The sequence below is a fragment of the Eucyclogobius newberryi genome, unplaced genomic scaffold, assembly GCF_026437365.1.
Source record: "Eucyclogobius newberryi isolate DKJ021-1_F unplaced genomic scaffold, fEucNew1.0.hap1 SCAF_1, whole genome shotgun sequence".
In the NCBI taxonomy this organism is placed as follows: domain Eukaryota; kingdom Metazoa; phylum Chordata; class Actinopteri; order Gobiiformes; family Gobiidae; genus Eucyclogobius; species Eucyclogobius newberryi.
Genome location: NW_027315723.1, coordinates 673,519 through 687,549, shown reverse-complemented (window position 1 = coordinate 687,549; position 14,031 = coordinate 673,519). Strand labels below are relative to the sequence as shown.

General features: G+C 44.3%; 1 protein-coding gene across 1 annotated transcript in view; it reads right to left on the bottom strand.

The window, feature by feature from the left end:
• cfap61 (cilia and flagella associated protein 61) overlaps nucleotides 1–14,031 on the bottom strand; it is a 79,827-nt gene that overhangs the window by 47,556 nt on the left and 18,240 nt on the right. The window lies entirely within an intron of this gene.

Genomic DNA, 14,031 nt, shown 5'->3' with positions numbered 1-14,031 from the left:
GCAGGACTAAAGCAGGATTAAAACAGGACTAAAGCAGGACTAAAGCAGGACTAAACCAGGACTAAACCAGGTCTAAAGCAGGTCTAAAGCAGGACTAAAGCAGGTCTAAAGCAAGACTAAAGCAGGACTAAAGCAGGACTAAAGCAGGACTAAACCAGGACTAAACCAGGTCTAAAGCAGGTCTAAAGCAGGACTAAAGCAGGACTAAACCAGGACTAAACCAGGTCTAAAGCAGGACTAAAGCAGGTCTAAGGCAGGACTAAAGCAGGACTAAAGCAGGCCTAAAGCAGGACTAAAGCAGGACTAAAGCAGGACTAAACCAGGACTAAAGCAGGACTAAACCAGGTCTAAGGCAGGACTAAAGCAGGACTAAAGCAGGACTAAACCAGGACTAAAGCAGGACTAAAGCAGGTCTAAAGCAAGACTAAAGCAGGACTAAAGCAGGACTAAAGCAGGACTAAAGCAGGTCTAAAGCAGGACTAAACCAGGACTAAAGCAGGACTAAAGCAGGACTAAAGCAGGTCTAAAGCAGGACTAAAGCAGGACTAAAGCAGGTCTAAAGCAGGACTAAAGCAGGACTAAACCAGGACTAAAGCAGGACTAAAGCAGGACTTAACCAGGACTAAAGCAGGACTAAACCAGGACTAAACCAGGTCTAAAGCAGGACTAAAGCAGGACTAAAGCAGGACTAAAGCAGGACTAAAGCAGGACTAAAGCAGGACTAAAGCAGGACTAAACCAGGACTAAAGCAGGACTAAACCAGGTCTAAAGCAGGTCTAAAGCAGGACTAAAGCAGGACTAAACCAGGTCTAAAGCAGGTCTAAAGCAGGACTAAACCAGGTCTAAAGCAGGTCTAAAGCAAGTCTAAAGCAGGACTAAAGCAGGACTAAAGCAGGACTAAAGCAGGACTAAACCAGGACTAAAGCAGGACTAAACCAGGTCTAAATCAGGACTAAAGCAGGACTAAACCAGGACTAAAGCAGGACTAAAGCAGGACTAAACCAGGACTAAAGCAGGACTAAACCAGGTCTAAATCAGGACTAAAGCAGGACTAAACCAGGTCTAAAGCAGGACTAAAGCAGGACTAAAGCAGGACTAAAGCAGGACTAAACCAGGACTAAAGCAGGACTAAACCAGGTCTAAATCAGGACTAAAGCAGGACTAAACCAGGACTAAAGCAGGACTAAAGCAGGACTAAACCAGGACTAAACCAGGACTAAAGCAGGACTAAACCAGGACTAAAGCAGGACTAAAGCAGGACTAAACCAGGACTAAACCAGGACTAAACCAGGACTAAAGCAGGACTAAAGCAGGACTAAAGCAGGACTAAAGCAGGACTAAACCAGGACTAAAGCAGGACTAAAGCAGGACTAAAGCAGGACTAAAGCAGGTCTAAAGCAGACTAAACCAGGACTAAACCAGGACTAAACCAGGACTAAATCAGGTCTAAAGCAGGACTAAAGCAGGACTAAAGCAGGACTAAAGCAGGACTAAACCAGGACTAAAGCAGGACTAAACCAGGACTAAAGCAGGACTAAATATGGACTAAAGCGGGACTAAAGCAGGACTAAAGCAGGACTAAACCAGGACTAAACCAGGACTAAAGCAGGACTAAAGCAGGACTAAAGCAGGACTAAAGCAGGACTAAAGCAGGACTAAAGCAGGACTAAAGCAGGACTAAAGCAGGACTAAAGCAGGACTAAACCAGGACTAAAGCAGGACTAAAGCAGGACTAAACCAGGACTAAACCAGGACTAAAGCAGGACTAAACCAGGACTAAAGCAGGACTAAAGCAGGACTAAAGCAGGACTAAATCAGGACTAAAGCAGGACTAAACCAGGACTAAACCAGGACTAAAGCAGGTCTAAAGCAGGACTAAAGCAGGTCTAAAGCAGGACTAAACCAGGACTAAACCAGGACTAAAGCAGGACTAAAGCAGGACTAAAGCAGGTCTAAACCAGGATTAAAACAGGACTAAAGCAGGACTAAAGCAGGACTAAAGCAGGACTAAAGCAGGACTAAAGCAGGTCTAAAGCAGGACTAAACCAGGACTAAACCAGGACTAAAGCAGGACTAAACCAGGACTAAAGCAGGTCTAAAGCAGGACTAAAGCAGGACTAAAGCAGGACTAAACCAGGACTAAACCAGGTCTAAAGCAAGACTAAAGCAGGACTAAAGCAGGACTAAACCAGGACTAAACCAGGTCTAAAGCAGGTCTAAAGCAGGACTAAAGCAGGTCTAAGCCAGGACTAAAGCAGGACTAAAGCAGGTCTAAAGCAGGACTAAAGCAGGACTAAAGCAGGACTAAAGCAGGACTAAAGCAGGTCTAAGGCAGGACTAAACCAGGACTAAAGCAGGACTAAAGCAGGACTAAACCAGGACTAAAGCAGGACTAAACCAGGACTAAACCAGGTCTAAAGCAGGACTAAAGCAGGACTAAACCAGGACTAAAGCAGGACTAAAGCAGGACTAAAGCAGGACTAAAGCAGGTGTAAAGCAGGACTAAAGCAGGACTAAACCAGGACTAAAGCAGGACTAAAGCAGGACTAAACCAGGACTAAAGCAGGACTAAACCAGGACTAAACCAGGTCTAAAGCAGGACTAAAGCAGGACTAAAGTAGGACTAAAGCAGGACTAAACCAGGACTAAAGCAGGACTAAACCAGGTCTAAAGCAGGTCTAAAGCAAGTCTAAAGCAGGACTAAAGCAGGACTAAACCAGGACTAAAGCAGGACTAAAGCAGGACTAAACCAGGACTAAAGCAGGACTAAAGCAGGACTAAACCAGGACTAAAGCAGGACTAAAGCAGGACTAAACCAGGACTAAACCAGGACTAAACCAGGACTAAAGCAGGACTAAAGCAGGACTAAAGCAGGACTAAACCAGGACTAAAGCAGGACTAAAGCAGGACTAAACCAGGACTACAGCAGGACTAAAGCAGGTCTAAAGCAGACTAAACCAGGACTAAACCAGGACTAAATCAGGACTAAATCAGGTCTAAAGCAGGACTAAAGAAAGGACTAAAGCAGGACTAAAGCAGGACTAAACCAGGACTAAAGCAGGACTAAACCAGGACTAAAGCAGGACTAAATATGGACTAAAGCGGGACTAAAGCAGGACTAAAGCAGGACTAAACCAGGACTAAACCAGGACTAAAGCAGGACTAAAGCAGGACTAAAGCAGGTCTAAAGCAGGACTAAAGCAGGACTAAAGCAGGACTAAAGCAGGACTAAACCAGGACTAAAGCAGGACTAAAGCAGGACTAAATCAGGACTAAAGCAGGACTAAACCAGGACTAAACCAGGACTAAAGCAGGTCTAAAGCAGACTAAACCAGGACTAAACTAGGACTAAACCAGGACTAAAGCAGGTCTAAAGCAGGACTAAAGCAGGACTAAAGCAGGACTAAAGCAGGACTAAACCAGGACTAAAGCAGGACTAAACCAGGACTAAAGCAGGACTAAAGCAGGACTAAAGCAGGACTAAATCAGGACTAAAGCAGGACTAAACCAGGACTAAACCAGGACTAAAGCAGGTCTAAAGCAGACTAAACCAGGACTAAACTAGGACTAAACCAGGACTAAAGCAGGTCTAAAGCAGGACTAAAGCAGGACTAAAGCAGGACTAAAGCAGGACTAAACCAGGACAAAAGCAGGACTAAACCAGGTCTAAAGCAAGACTAAATATGGACTAAAGCGGGACTAAAGCGGGACTAAAGCAGGACTAAACCAGGACTAAACCAGGACTAAAGCAGGTCTAAAGCAGACTAAACCAGGACTAAACCAGGACTAAAGCAGGACTAAAGCAGGACTAAACCAGGACTAAAGCAGGACTAAACCAGGACTAAAGCAGGACTATAACCAGGACTAAACAAGGTCTAAACCAGGACTAAAGCAGGACTAAAGCAGGACTAAACCAGGACTAAAGCAGGACTAAACAAGGTCTAAACCAGGACTAAAGCAGGACTAAAGCAGGACTAAAGCAGGACTAAAGCAGGACTAAACCAGGACTAAAGCAGGACTAAAGCAGGACTAAACCAGGACTAAAGCAGGACTAAAGCAGGTCTAAAGCAGGACTAAAGCAGGACTAAAGCAGGACTAAAGCAGGACTAAAGCAGGTCTAAACCAGGACTAAAGCAGGACTAAACCAGGACTAAAGCAGGTCTAAAGCAGGACTAAAGCAGGACTAAACCAGGACTAAAGCAGGACTAAAGCAGGACTAAACCAGGACTAAAGCAGGACTAAAGCAGGTCTAAAGCAAGACTAAAGCAGGACTAAAGCAGGACTAAAGCAGGACTAAAGCAGGACTAAAGCAGGTCTAAAGCAGGACTAAAGCAGGTCTAAAGCAGGACTAAACCAGGACTAAAGCAGGACTAAAGCAGGACTAAAGCAGGTCTAAAGCAGGACTAAAGCAGGACTAAAGCAGGTCTAAAGCAGGACTAAAGCAGGACTAAACCAGGACTAAACCAGGTCTAAAGCAGGACTAAAGCAGGACTAAAGCAGGACTAAACCAGGACTAAAGCAGGACTAAAGCAGGACTAAAGCAGGACTAAAGCAGGACTAAACCAGGACTAAAGCAGGACTAAACCAGGTCTAAAGCAGGTCTAAAGCAAGTCTAAAGCAGGACTAAAGCAGGACTAAACCAGGACTAAACCAGGTCTAAAGCAGGTCTAAAGCAGGTCTAAAGCAAGTCTAAAGCAGGACTAAAGCAGGACTAATCCAGGACTAAAGCAGGACTAAACCAGGTCTAAAGCAGGTCTAAAGCAAGTCTAAAGCAGGACTAAAGCAGGACTAAACCAGGACTAAACCAGGACTAAAGCAGGACTAAACCAGGACTAAAGCAGGACTAAAGCAGGACTAAACCAGGACTAAACCAGGACTAAACCAGGACTAAAGCAGGACTAAAGCAGGACTAAAGCAGGACTAAAGCAGGACTAAACCAGGACTAAAGCAGGACTAAACCAGGACTAAAGCAGGACTAAATATGGACTAAAGCGGGACTAAAGCAGGACTAAAGCAGGACTAAACCAGGACTAAACCAGGACTAAAGCAGGACTAAAGCAGGACTAAAGCAGGTCTAAAGCAGGACTAAAGCAGGACTAAAGCAGGACTAAAGCAGGACTAAAGCAGGACTAAACCAGGACTAAAGCAGGACTAAAGCAGGACTAAAGCAGGACTAAAGCAGGACTAAACCAGGACTAAAGCAGGACTAAACCAGGACTAAAGCAGGACTAAAGCAGGACTAAACCAGGACTAAAGCAGGACTAAAGCAGGACTAAAGCAGGACTAAAGCAGGTCTAAAGCAGGTCTAAAGCAAGTCTAAAGCAGACTAAACCAGGACTAAAGCAGGACTAAAGCAGGACTAAAGCAGGACTAAAGCAGGACTAAAGCAGGACTAAAGCAGGACTAAACCAGGACTAAAGCAGGACTAAAGCAGGACTAAACCAGGACTAAACCAGGACTAAAGCAGGACTAAAGCAGGTCTAAAGCAGGACTAAACCAGGACTAAACCAGGACTAAAGCAGGACTAAACCAGGACTAAAGCAGGTCTAAAGCAGGACTAAAGCAGGTCTAAGGCAGGACTAAAGCAGGACTAAAGCAGGACTAAACCAGGACTAAAGCAGGACTAAAGCAGGACTAAAGCAGGACTAAAGCAGGTCTAAAGCAGGACTAAAGCAGGACTAAACCAGGACTAAAGCAGGACTAAAGCAGGACTAAACCAGGACTAAAGCAGGACTAAACCAGGACTAAAGCAGGACTAAAGCAGGACTAAACCAGGACTAAAGCGGGACTAAACCAGGTCTAAAGCAGGTCTAAAGCAAGTCTAAAGCAGGACTAAAGCGGGACTAAACCAGGTCTAAAGCAGGTCTAAAGCAAGTCTAAAGCAGGACTAAAGCAGGACTAAACCAGGACTAAAGCAGGACTAAACCAGGTCTAAAGCAGGACTAAACCAGGACTAAACCAGGACTAAACCAGGACTAAAGCAGGACTAAAGCAGGACTAAAGCAGGACTAAACCAGGACTAAAGCAGGACTAAAGCAGGTCTAAAGCAGGACTAAAGCAGGACTAAAGCAGGACTAAAGCAGGTCTAAAGCAGGACTAAAGCAGGACTAAAGCAGGTCTAAACCAGGAATAAAGCAGGACTAAAGCAGGACTAAAGCAGGACTAAAGCAGGTCTAAAGCACGGACATAAAGCAGGACTAAAGCAGGACTAAACCAGGACTAAAGCAGGTCTAAAGCAGGTCTAAAGCAGGACTAAACTGGATTAAAACAGGACTAAAGCAGGACTAATGCAGGACAAAACTGGATTAAAACAGGACTAAAGCAGGACTAAAGCAGGTCTAAAGCAGGTCTAAAGCAGGTCTAAAGCAGGACTAAAGCAGGACTAAAGCATGACTAAAGCAGGTCTAAAGCAGGTCTAAAGCAGGTCTAAAGCAGGACTAAAGCATGACTAAAGCAGGTCTAAAGCAGGTCTAAAGCAGGTCTAAAGCAGGTCTAAAGCAGGTCTAAAGCAGGTCTAAAGCAGGACTAAGCAGGACTAAAGCATGACTAAAGCATGACTAAAGCAGGTCTAAAGCAGGTCTAAAGCAGGTCTAAAGCAGGTCTAAAGCAGGACTAAAGCATGACTAAAGCAGGTCTAAAGCAGGTCTAAAGCAGGTCTAAAGCAGGACTAAAGCAGTCTAAAGCAGGACTAAAGCAGGACTAAAGCAGGACTAAAGCAGGTCTAAAGCAGGACTAAAGCAGGTCTAAAGCAGGACTAAAGCAGGACTAAAGCAGGACTAAAGCAGGACTAAACCAGGACTAAAGCAGGACTAAACCAGGACTAAAGCAGGACTAAATATGGACTAAAGCGGGACTAAAGCAGGACTAAAGCAGGACTAAACCAGGACTAAACCAGGACTAAAGCAGGACCTAAAGCAGGACTAAAGCAGGACTAAACCAGGACTAAACCAGGACTAAAGCAGGACTAAACCAGGACTAAAGCAGGACTAAAGCAGGACTAAACCAGGACTAAAGCAGGACTAAACCAGGACTAAAGCAGGACTAAAGCAGGACTAAAGCAGGACTAAACCAGGACTAAACCAGGACTAAAGCAGGACTAAAGCAGGACTAAAGCAGGACTAAACCAGGACTAAAGCAGGACTAAAGCAGGACTAAACCAGGACTAAAGCAGGACTAAAGCAGGACAAAAGCAGGACTAAACCAGGACTAAAGCAGGACTAAAGCAGGACTAAAGCAGGTCTAAAGCAGGTCTAAAGCAGGACTAAAGCAGGACTAAAGCAGGACTAAAGCAGGACTAAAGCAGGACTAAACCAGGACTAAACCAGGACTAAAGCAGGACTAAAGCAGGACTAAAGCAGGACTAAAGCAGGACCAAACCAGGACTAAAGCAGGACTAAATATGGACTAAAACGGGACTAAAGCAGGACTAAAGCAGGACTAAAGCAGGTCTAAAGCAGGACTAAAGCAGAACTAAAGCAGAACTAAAGCAGGACTAAAGCAGGACTAAAGCAGGACTAAAGCAGGACTAAAGCAGGACTAAAGCAGGACTAAAGCAGGACTTAAGCAGGACTTAAGCAGGACTAAGCAGGACTAAAGCAGGACTAAAGCAGGACTAAAGCAGGACTAAAGCAGGACTAAAGCAGGTCTAAAGCAGACTAAACCAGAACTAAACCAGGACTAAACCAGGACTAAAGCAGGACTAAAGCAGGACTAAAGCAGGACTAAATCAGGTCTAAAGCAGGACTAAAGCAGGACTAAAGCAGGACTAAACCAGGACTAAAGCAGGACTAAACCAGGACTAAAGCAGGACTAAATATGGACTAAATATGGACTAAAGCAGGACTAAAGCAGGACTAAAGCAGGACTAAAGCAGGACTAAAGCAGGACTAAAGCAGGACTAAACCAGGACTAAAGCAGGTCTAAAGCAGGTCTAAAGCAGGACTAAACTGGATTAAAACAGGACTAAAGCAGGACTAAAGCAGGACTAAAGCAGGACTAAACTGGATTAAAACAGGTCTAAAGCAGGACTAAAGCAGGACTAAAGCAGGACTAAAGCAGGACTAAAGCAGGTCTAAAGCAGGTCTAAAGCAGGACTAAAGCAGGACTAAAGCAGGTCTAAAGCAGGACTAAAGCAGGACTAAAGCAGGACTAAAGCAGGACTAAAGCAGGACTTAACCAGGACTAAAGCAGGACTAAATATGGACTAAAGCGGGACTAAAGCGGGACTAAAGCAGGACTAAAGCAGGACTAAAGCAGGACTAAAGCAGGACTAAACCAGGACTAAACCAGAACTAAAGCAGGACTAAACCAGGACTAAAGCAGGACGAAAGCAGGACTAAACCAGGACTAAACCAGGACTAAACCAGGACTAAAGCAGGTCTAAAGCAGGTCTAAACCAGGACTAAAGCAGGACTAAAGCAGGACTAAAGCAGGACTAAAGCAGGACTAAACCAGGACTAAACCAGGACTAAAGCAGGACTAAAGCAGGACTAAAGCAGGACTAAACCAGGACAAAAGCAGGACTAAAGCAGGACTAAACCAGGACTAAACCAGGACTAAAGCAGGACTAAAGCAGGACTAAAGCAGGACTAAACCAGGACTAAACCAGGACTAAACCAGGACTAAAGCAGGACTAAAGCAGGACTAAACCAGGACTAAAGCAGGACTAAACCAGGACTAAACCAGGACTAAAGCAGGACTAAAGCAGGACTAAATCAGGACTAAAGCAGGACTAAAGCAGGACTAAACCAGGACTAAACCAGTACTAAAGCAGGACTAAAGCAGGACTAAACCAGGACTAAACCAGGACTAAAGCAGGTCTAAAGCAGACTAAAGCAGGACTAAACCAGGACTAAACCAGGACTAAATATGGACTAAAGCAGGACTAAAGCAGGACTAAAGCAGGTCTAAAGCAGGTCTAAAGCAGGACTAAAGCAGGACTAAAGCAGGTCTAAACCAGGACTAAAGCAGGACTAAAGCAGGACTAAACTGGATTAAAACAGGACTAAAGCAGGACTAAAGCAGGACTAAAGCAGGACTAAAGCAGGACTAAAGCAGGACTAAAGCAGGACTAAACTGGATTAAAACAGGACTAAAGCAGGACTAAAGCAGGACTAAAGCAGGACTAAAGCAGGACTAAAGCAGGTCTAAAGCAGGACTAAAGCAGGACTAAAGCAGGTCTAAAGCAGGACTAAAGCAGGACTAAAGCAGGACTAAAGCAGGACTAAAGCAGGACTAAAGCAGGACTAAAGCAGGTCTAAAGCAGGTCTAAAGCAGGTCTAAAGCAGGTCTAAAGCAGGACTAAAGCAGGACTAAAGCAGGTCTAAAGCAGGACTAAAGCAGGACTAAAGCAGGTCTAGAGCAGGTCTAAAGCAGGACTAAAGCAGGACAAAAGCAGGACTAAAGCAGGATTAAAGCAGGACTAAAGCACGACAAAAGCAGGACTAAAGCAGGACTAAAGCAGGTCTAAAGCAGGACTAAAGCAGGATTAAAGCAGGACTAAAGCACGACAAAAGCAGGACTAAAGCAGGACTAAAGCAGGACTAAAGTAGGACTAAAGCAGGTCTAAAGCAGGACCTAAAGCAGGACTAAACCAGGACTAAAGCAGGACTAAAGCAGGACTAAAGCAGGACTAAAGCAGGTCTAAAGCAGGTCTAAAGCAAGTCTAAAGCAGGACTAAAGCAGGACTAAACCAGGACTAAAGCAGGACTAAACCAGGACTAAACCAGGACTAAAGCAGGACTAAACCAGGACTAAACCAGGACTAAAGCAGGACTAAACCAGGACTAAAGCAGGACTAAAGCAGGACAAAAGCAGGACTAAACCAGGACTAAAGCAGGACTAAAGCAGGACTAAAGCAGGACTAAACCAGGACTAAAGCAGGACTAAAGCAGGACTAAAGCAGGTCTAAAGCAGGACTAAACCAGGACTAAAGCAGGACTAAAGCAGGACTAAAGCAGGACTAAAGCAGGTCTAAAGCAGGACTAAAGCAGGTCTAAAGCAGGACTAAAGCAGGACTAAATCAGGACTAAAGCAGGACTAAACCAGGACTAAACCAGGACTAAAGCAGGTCTAAAGCAGACTAAACCAGGACTAAACCAGGACTAAACCAGGACTAAAGCAGGACTAAAGCAGGACTAAAGCAGGACTAAATCAGGTATAAAGCAGGACTAAAGCAGGACTAAAGCAGGACTAAACCAGGACTAAAGCAGGACTAAACCAGGACTAAAGCAGGACTAAATATGGACTAAAGCGGGACTAAAGCAGGACTAAACCAGGACTAAAGCAGGACTAAAGCAGGACTAAACCAGGACTAAAGCAGGACTAAAGCAGGACTAAAGCAGGACTAAACCAGGACTAAAGCAGGTCTAAAGCAGGTCTAAAGCAGGACTAAACTGGATTAAAACAGGACTAAAGCAGGACTAAAGCAGGACTAAACTGGATTAAAACAGGACTAAAGCAGGACTAAAGCAGGACTAAAGCAGGTCTAAAGCAGGACTAAAGCAGGACTAAACCAGGACTAAAGCAGGACTAAAGCAGGTCTAAAGCAGGACTAAAGCAGGACTAAATCAGGACTAAAGCAGGTCTAGAGCAGGTCTAAAGCAGGACTAAAGCAGGACTAAAGCAGGTCTAGAGCAGGACTAAAGCAGGACTAAAGCAGGACTAAAGCAGGACTAAAGCAGGACTAAAGCAGGACTAAAGCAGGACTAAAGCAGGACAAAAGCAGGACTAAAGCAGGATTAAAACAGGACTAAAGCAGGACTAAAGCAGGACTAAAGCAGGACTAAAGCAGGATTAAAGCAGGACTAAAGCAGGTCTAAAGCAGGACTAAAGCAGGACTAAAGCAGGACTAAAGCAGGACTAAAGCAGGACAAAAGCAGGACTAAAGCAGGATTAAAACAGGACTAAAGCAGGACTAAAGCAGGACTAAAGCAGGACTAAAGCAGGACTAAAGCAGGACTAAAGCAGGTCTAAAGCAGGACTAAAGCAGGACTAAAGCAGGACTAAAGCAGGTCTAAAGCAGGACTAAAAAAAGGACTAAAGCAGGATTAAAACAGGACTAAACCAGGACTAAAGCAGTACTAAAGCAAGACTAAAGCAGGACTAAAGCAGGACTAAAGCAGGACTAAACCAGGACTAAACCAGGACTAAAGCAGGACTAAAGCAGGACTAAACAAGGACTAAACCAGGTCTAAAGCAGGACTAAAGCAGGACTAAAGCAGGTCTAAAGCAGGTCTAAAGCAGCACTAAAGCAGGACTAAAGCAGGACTAAAGCAGGTCTAAAGCAGGTCTAAAGCAGGTCTAAAGCAGCACTAAACCAGGTCTAAAGCAGGACTAAAGCAGGACTAAAGCAGGACTAAAGCAGGTCTAAAGCAGGACTAAAGCAGGACTAAAGCAGGACTAAAGCAGGACTAAAGCAGGACTAAAGCAGGACAAAAGCAGGACTAAAGCAGGTCTAAAGCAGGTCTAAAGCAGGACTAAATATGGACTAAAGCAGGACTAAAGCAGGACTAAAGCAGGTCTAAAGCAGGACTAAAGCAGGACTAAACCAGGACTAAAGCAGGACTAAAGCAGGACTAAAGCAGGACTAAATCAGGACTAAAGCAGGACTAAATATGGACTAAAGCGGGACTAAAGCGGGACTAAAGCAGGACTAAAGCAGGACTAAAGCAGGACTAAAGCAGGACTAAACCAGGTCTAAAGCAGACTAAACAAGGACTAAACCAGGACTAAACCAGGACTAAAGCAGGACTAAAGCAGGACTAAAGCAGGACTAAAGCAGGACTAAAACAGGACTAAACCAGGACTAAAGCAGGACTAAAGCAGGACTAAAGCAGGACTAAAGCAGGACTAAAGCAGGTCTAATGCAGGTCTAATGCAGGACTAAAGCAGGACTAAACCAGGACTAAACCAGGACTAAAGCAGGTCCAAAGCAGGACTAAAGCAGGACTAAAGCAGGACTAAACCAGGACTAAAGCAGGTCTAAACCAGGACTAAAGCAGGACTAAACCAGGACTAAAGCAGGACTAAACCAGGACTAAAGCAGGACTAAAGCAGGACTAAACCAGGACTAAAGCAGGACTAAAGCAGGTCTAAACCAGGACTAAAGCAGGACTAAAGCAGGACTAAAGCAGGACTAAAGCAGGACTAAAGCAGGTCTAAAGCAGGTCTAAAGTAGGTCTAAAGTAGGTCTAAACCAGGACTAAAGCAGGACTAAACCAGGACTAAAGCAGGTCCAAAGCAGGACTAAAGCAGGACTAAACCAGGACTAAAGCAGGTCTAAAGCAGGTCTAAAGCACGTCTAAAGTAGGTCTAAAGTAGGTCTAAAGCGGGACTAAAGCGGGACTAAAGCAGGACTAAAGCAGGTCTAAAGCAGGACTAAAGCAGGACTAAAGCAGGTCTAAAGCAGGTCTAAAGCAGGACTAAAGCAGGACTAAAGCAGGACTAAAGCAGGTCTAAAGCAGGACTAAAGCAGGTCTAAAGCAGGACTAAAGCAGGACTAAAGCAGGTCTAAAGCAGGTCTAAAGCAGGACTAAAGCAGGACTAAAGCAGGACTAAAGCAGGACTAAAGCAGGTCTAAAGCAGGACTAAAGCAGGACTAAAGCAGGGCTAAAGAAGGACTAAAGCAGGACTAAAGCAGGACTAAAGCAGGACTAAACCAGGACTAAAGCAGGACTAAAGCAGGGCTAAAGAAGGACTAAAGCAGGACTAAAGCAGGACTAAAGCAGGACTTAAGCAGGACTAAAGCAGGGCTAAAGAAGGACTAAAGCAGGACTAAAGCAGGACTAAAGCAGGACTAAAGCAGGACTAAAGCAGGACTAAAGCAGGACTAAAGCAGGACTAAAGCAGGTCTAAAGCAGGACTAAAGCAGGACTAAAGCAGGACTAAAGCAGGACTAAAGCAGGACTAAACCAGGTCTAAAGCAGGACTAAAGCAGGTCTAAAGCAGGACTAAAGCAGGACTAAAGCAGGACTAAAGCAGGACTAAAGCAGGTCTAAAGCAGGACTAAAGCAGGACTAAAGCAGGACTAAAGCAGGACTAAAGCAGGACTAAAGCAGGACTAAAGCAGGGCTAAAGAAGGACTAAAGCAGGACTAAAGCAGGACTAAAGCAGGACTAAAGCAGGACTAAAGCAGGACTAAAGCAGGACTAAAGCAGGACTAAAGCAGGGCTAAAGAAGGACTAAAGCAGGACTAAAGCAGGACTAAAGCAGGACTAAAGCAGGACTAAAGCAGGACTAAAGCAGGGCTAAAGAAGGACTAAAGCAGGACTAAAGCAGGACTAAAGCAGGACTTAAGCAGGACTAAAGCAGGGCTAAAGAAGGACTAAAGCAGGACTAAAGCAGGACTAAAGCAGGACTAAAGCAGGACTAAAGCAGGACTAAAGCAGGGCTAAAGAAGGACTAAAGCAGGACTAAAGCAGGACTAAAGCAGGACTAAAGCAGGACTAAAGCAGGACTAAAGCAGGACTAAAGAAGGACTAAAGCAGGTTGGTTCATTTGCAGAGTTCTTGTTCACTGTAAAACAACACATTTGGGTTATTCTAAATAAAAGCACTGTAAAACAATATTTTTGGATTCCAGTCCTTCACACTGCTACTGTAGGCTATTGCAGTAATTTAGTAGAAGTACATTGAGTACTTCTACTGCTACATTGAGTACTACCTTCACAATAAAAGAACTGTAAAACAAAGAATTGGGTTTTTCCAAATAAAAGCACGGTAAAAAAATAATTTTGGATTCCAGTACTTCTCAGTGCTACTATAGGCTAAATTACTTCTACTGCTACATTGAGTACCACCTTCAAAATAAAAGCACTGTTAATCAACATTTTGGGAATATTCACAATAAAAGTACTGTAAAACAATGTTTTTGGTCTTTTCACTTTAAAAGCACCGTACTTGTGACCTTGTGGTTTGTTTTCAGAGTGTTATATTATTTCTGTGTTCTCTTTTACAGATGAACAGTATTTCTAAAAATGTTTTGGAACTTTTGTTCCAAACGTTTGTACTCAAAGTTTTCATTATCAGGTCA